Here is a 6,000-nt window from a genome sequence, read left to right on the forward strand (position 1 = left end):
TTGAAGTTGGGGAATGTGATGCCTCAGGCTTTGTTTTTGCTTAGGACTTTGTTGGCTACTCAGGCTCTTTTTTGGTTCCATATGAATTTTAGAATAGTTTTTTCGAATTCTGTGAAAAATGACATTATTTATTTGATAGATAGTTTGTTGAATCTGTAGATTGCTTTGGGCATTATAGTTATTTTAACTATATTGATTTCTCCTTGTCCGTGAGCATGGGATTTTTTCTTGCTTGTTTATGCCTATACTTTCTTTTATCAGTGTCTTGTAGTTCTTTTTCCTCCTTGGTTAAATATATTCCAGGTATTTTATTTTGTGTGTGTGTGGCAGTTGTAAATCGGATTGAGTTCTTATTTGGTTCTCATCTTTAATTTTATTACTGTATAGAAACACAACTGATTTTTGTGCATTAAATTTGTGTCATGAAACTACTGAAGTCATTTATCCTAACACCTAGTGTCTTTAGGAGGAACCTTTAGATTCTCTAGGTATAGGATCTTGTCATCATTGGACAAAGATCATTTCACTTCCTCTTCCTATTTGTATGCCTTTTCTTTCTTTCTCTTGCCTGATTGCTCTGGCTAGGACTTCTAATACTATGTTGAATAGGAGTGGTGTGAGTGCAGAGTGTACATCCTTGTCTTGTTCCACTTCTTAGGGGGAATGCTTTCCACTTTTCCCCATTCAGTATGATGTTCGCTGTGAGTTTGTCATGTATGGGTCTTACTATTTTTAGGTATGTTTCTTACAATACTTAAGTTTGTTAAGGGTTTTTATCATGAAGGGATTTTGGACTTTATTGAATGCTTTTTCTGTATCTATTGAGATGATCATATGGTTTTTAATTCTCTTTATGTGGTGAGTAACATTTATTGATTTGCAAATATTGAACCATCCTTGTATTTCTGGAATAAAACCCACTGGATTGTGATTAATTTGACTTTCTGATGTCCAGCTGGATTTGGTTTGCTAGTATTTTATCGATGATTTTTGCATATGTGTTAATCATGGGTATTGATTTGTTTTCTTTTTGTGTATATGCCCTTGCCAGATTTTGATATCAGGATGATGATAGTTAAGGAGGAATCTTTCTTCCTTAATATATATATACATTTTTTTTTTTGGAATAGTTTCAGTAAAATTGGTACCAGCTCTTCTTTGTGCATATGGTAGAATCTGGCTTTGAATCCAGCTGATCTTGGGCTTCATTTGTTGATTTTTTTTTTTTTTTTAATTACTGATGGAATTTTGTAACTAGTTAATGACTTATTCAGGATTTGAGTTTCTTCCTGATTCATTCTTGGGAGATCTTATGATTCTAGGAATTAATCCATTTGCTCTAGGTTTTCTAGTTGTGTGTATAGGGGTTCATAATAGTCTCTGAGGATCTTTTGTATTTCTGTGGTATCAGTTGTGATGTCACGTTTGTCATATCTGATTGTGCTTATTAAAATCATCTTTTCTTTTTCTTGCTTAATCTTGCCTAGTATTCTCATCAGTTTTGTTTGTGTCTTCAAATAACTTTTTATTTTGTTGATACTTTGTATGATTTCTTTGGTCTCGATTTCATTTAAAGAATTAAGATCTGCTCTGATCTTTATGTCTTTTCTTTTGCCAGCTTGGGCTTGGTTTGTTCTTATTTCTATTTCCTTTAGGTGTGACATTAAGTTATTAATTTGAGATCTGTCTTTTTGATATAAGCATTTAGTGCTATAAACTTTCTTCTTAACACTGCTTTTGCTGTATCCCAGAAGTATTGATATGCTCTGTCTCTATTTTCATTTGTTTCAAAAATTTTTTAAATTTCTGCCTTAATTTCATTGTTTACCCTAAAGTCATTCAATACCACGTTTTTTAGTTTCCATGTACTTGTATGGTTTTGAGAGTTCCTCCTGGTATTGATTTCTAATTTTATTCCATTATGGTCTGAGAAGATCCTTGATAATGATTTTGACTTTTTTGAACTTACTGAGACTTGCTTTGTGACCCAGTATATGGTCAACTTCAGAGAATGTTCCATGCGCAGATGAGAAAAATGTATATCCTGTGGTTGTCAGTTGGAATGTTCTCTAGATGTCTATTAGGTCCATTTGGTCAAGAGTCCAATTTAATTCCAGAGTTTCTTCTTCCTCGATGATCTTTCTAGTGTTGTCAGTGGGGTGTTGAAGTCCCCCAGTGTTATTATATGGCTGTTTGTCTTTTCTTCGGTCTAGTAGTACTTGTTTTATAAAATTGTATGCTCTGGTATTGAGTGTGTATATGTTTAGGCTAGTTAAATCTTCTTGTTGAATTGAACTCTTTATCATTATATAATTCCCTTCTTTGTCTTTTTTTTTTTCTGTTGTTGGTTTAAGGTCTGTTTTATCTGATAACAAGTATAACAACCCCCTGCTCTTTTTTGTTTTCCATTTGCGTAAATGATCTTTCTCCAGCCCTTTACTTTGAACCTGTGGGTCTTAATACACAGAATATAGGTCTGTGTAATAAGACCTGTCTTATTAGGTCTTATTAGGTCTGTCTTATTAGGTCTTGTAGGTAGCATATGCTTGGATCTTGTCTTTTGAGCGGAACAATTAAGCTATTTTTGTTCAAGGTTAATATTGTAAGTGAGGCTTTGTACTTGTCATAATGTTGTTAGTTGCTTTGTAGTCCCAATTATATAACTGCCTTATAGGATCTTTGAACTTTGTACTTACATGTACTTTTATGGTAGCAGGTATCGTCCTTTTTCCATGTTTAGAACTCCTTTGAGCATTTCTTATAGAGCTGGTCGGGTGGTGACAAATTTTTTTTAGCATTTTCTTGTCTGGGAAAGACTTTTTTCCTTCAATTATAAAGCTTAGTTTGGCAGGCTATAACATTCTTGGCTAGCATTTTTTTTTTTTTTTTTTGGTCATTTAAGAAGGGTAAAAACAGGCCCCCAATCTCTTTTTGTTTGTAAGGTTTCTTCTGAGAAGTCTGTTGTTAGTCTGATAATATTTACTTTGTAGATTATTTGATCCTTTTTCGGGTGGGGTACACCAGTTACTCATCCTGAGCAGACAGAAGCTTCCTTATCATGCCCCTGTCAGGGGACTCACAACCATCAGTTCATGTAGACTTTGTCCATTGGGCCCTGGCCAGAACTTCCACCTAAATGGGTTCAGGGCAGAACTTCTTCCTGTAGTACAGAGTAAACAACTCTGCGGCTTGTCCACCTTCTGTTGCCCAGATGCTTCTCTGTAGGGAGGGGGAACTGGGCCTTGCCCTTCCTGTAAGCCCAGTTGACATGGGATCACTTTTTTTTTTTTTTTTTTTGGATACAGAGTTTTGTCACTTGTTGCCCAGGCTGGAGTGCAATGGCACGATCTCGACTCACTGCAACCTCTGCCTCCCGAGTTCAAGTGATTCTCCTACCTCAGCCTCCCAACTAGCTGAGATTACAGGCATGTACCACCACGTCTGGCTAATTTTGTGTTTTTAGTAGAGACAGGGTTTCACCATGTTGGTCAGGCTGGTCTCGAACTCCCAACCTCAGGTGATCCACCTGCCTTGGCCTCCCAGAGTGCCTGGGATTATAGGCTTGAGCCACCACGCCTGGCCATGGGCTCATTTTTAACTGGGATGGAGCCGTCACAAAAAGCATGAAAAGTGCTTTCCCCAAGAATACATCTGCCAGCTCCCAGCAGGGAGAACCTCTCCTGTGTCCACAACAGTGGATGGGGTGGGCGGGAAATGAGCCCTTCTTCATTTTCATTTCCAGCCGCTGGGGCTGCCCATTTCAGCGATTGTTGCTTGCTTGCATTACCTTTGTCTCAAGGTGGGGCTTTGGCAGGCTGCAATCCCCCCTTCCCCTAGGGGCAGCCTAAGTTAGGGGTTACATCTCCATGGGTCTCACACCTTCTCTGGGGACCCACTGGTCTCCTAACTTGCTAATGTCACAGCAGTTGTGAACATGTTAGGGATCTGGTGATGCAGCGGTGATTCAAGAGCAGAGATTTCCCGGGCAAGGCAGTGGTATCTACTATCTCAGTTCAGGCCTGAAAGGAGGCCGGGCATGCCTGTGTGAGCTGGCCACCCACATCCTTGTCCCTGGGACGTTCTCAAACTGCCACTGTTAGTGTTGTCCTGGGTCATGAGGGCAGAGGGACTCGCCATCAGTTGGATGGTGAACAGATGATCGGGGGGAGAGGGCAGCAGAGAAGTACTCCTACTTACCCTTTCTGTGGGGTTTTGTGTTCCTCAGCGGTCGATCCCTGCCAAACTCTTGTTGTTTTCCTTTCCTGCACTCTAGTTTCTTTCCATGGGCTGTTCATCTGATCCTGGCTGTCTTTTTTCAGTTTTCTGTTTGGACCATTAGTTACTTTGATCTTTCTGAGGAGAGCTGGCATCTGAGGTCCCTAGTAAGTGATCTTTTTTTTTTTTTTTTTTTCCGAGACCGAGTCTCGCACTGTCACCCAGGCTGGAGTGCAGTGGCACAATCTTGACTCGCTGCAGGCTCCGCCTCCCGGGTTCACGCAGTTCTCCTGCCTCAGCCTCCTGAGTAGCTGGGACTTCAGGCGCCCGCCACCATGCCTGGCTAATTTTTTGTAATTTTAGTAGAAACGGGGTTTCACTGTTTTAACCAGGATGGTCTTGATCTCCTGACCTCATGATCTGCCCGCCTCAGCCTCCCAAAGTGCTGGGCTTACAGGCGTGAGCCACCCCTCCCAGCTGTAGGTGATCTTGGAAGAAAATACTCTCCTTTGAAAAAAATTGATCCATAGTAGACATACATAGTTTGGGGTATATGTGATAATTTCATACATTCATATAATTTATAAAGGTCAAATCAGTGTACTTGGGATATCCATCACCTTAGAGCCATTCAAATTCTCTATTTTGAAATGTAGATTGTTGTAAACTATAGCCACCGTGCTGATCTAACACTAGGTCTTCTTATTTCTTCTATCAAACCATATATTTGTACCCATTAATCAACTTCATTCTCCTTCACCGACTCTCCCTGGCCTTTGGTAACCACCAGTCCACTCTCTATCTTCATGAAATCCACTTTTTTAGCTCCCACATATGAGTGAGAACATTCAGAATCTGTCTCTTTTGATTTTTGACATTGATGATGTTTATCGCCACAAATACTGCATTCTTACTGCAATACTCATAAGATTTTGGCATTCCTTGCAATTTTCCATTTTGAACATACATCTTGTATATCATTCTGGTATATTATTAATCTCTTGCTCTTATTAAGTCCTGCAGTAGATGCACTGATCACCAGGAAGTATGCCCTGACACTTGGCAATAGCACCTTAAAAAAGAGGCTGTGGTAGCACCTGATGCAGTAATGTCTGGCCCAGGCAGTGTTTACTGTGCTGCTGTCCTAGCCCACTGCTTTATTTGAACCGCGTGAGGTATAATCTTTCAGTGGTCACAAGACTGGCCAGTGAGTTCTGGCTGGCAGGCAGGCAGGCTGGGATCAGCATGGTTGGTCCAGTATGTGAATTGTTAATAACAATATACAAATTGTTATTTGTATATTATTAGACTTTGTGCTGTGGAATACTATGGCATATGTGTACCTCTGGCATATGTAGCCACATACATTCAATGTAAGTCTTTGATCGTAGGCAAGAAAAAAGTTTGATAAATGTGTTTGATGTTTTATGTAATATGAAAAAACTCTTTGAAGACATAACATGCTTCTAGTTAGAGTATGAAAACATTTTTTTCATCATAGTTTTAGTGAAATCTAACCATTTTAGATGTTGAAGTTTGTTTGTTTACATATTCCTTGGCTTTTTTTCCAGAAAGAATTTGAGGTAGATAAAGTCAAGTTGAGAAGTAAGCTCTTTCCTCTGTAGTTGACATTTTGAAATTGTGGCTCAGAGAAGTAGTGGGCAGATGTCAAAGCAGTCTGGTCTCCCTTACCTTCCTTTATGTACCCTACTCCTCTCTAACACACACACACACACATACACACACACACACACACACACACACACACACACACACACACACACA

General features: G+C 39.5%; 1 protein-coding gene across 1 annotated transcript in view; it reads left to right on the forward strand.

Moving 5' to 3' along the window:
- Positions 1 to 6,000, forward strand: part of TRAPPC8 (trafficking protein particle complex 8) — a 112,711-nt gene that overhangs the window by 58,946 nt on the left and 47,765 nt on the right.

The sequence above is a fragment of the Piliocolobus tephrosceles genome, chromosome 18 (assembly GCF_002776525.5).
Source record: "Piliocolobus tephrosceles isolate RC106 chromosome 18, ASM277652v3, whole genome shotgun sequence".
NCBI lineage: Eukaryota > Metazoa > Chordata > Mammalia > Primates > Cercopithecidae > Piliocolobus > Piliocolobus tephrosceles.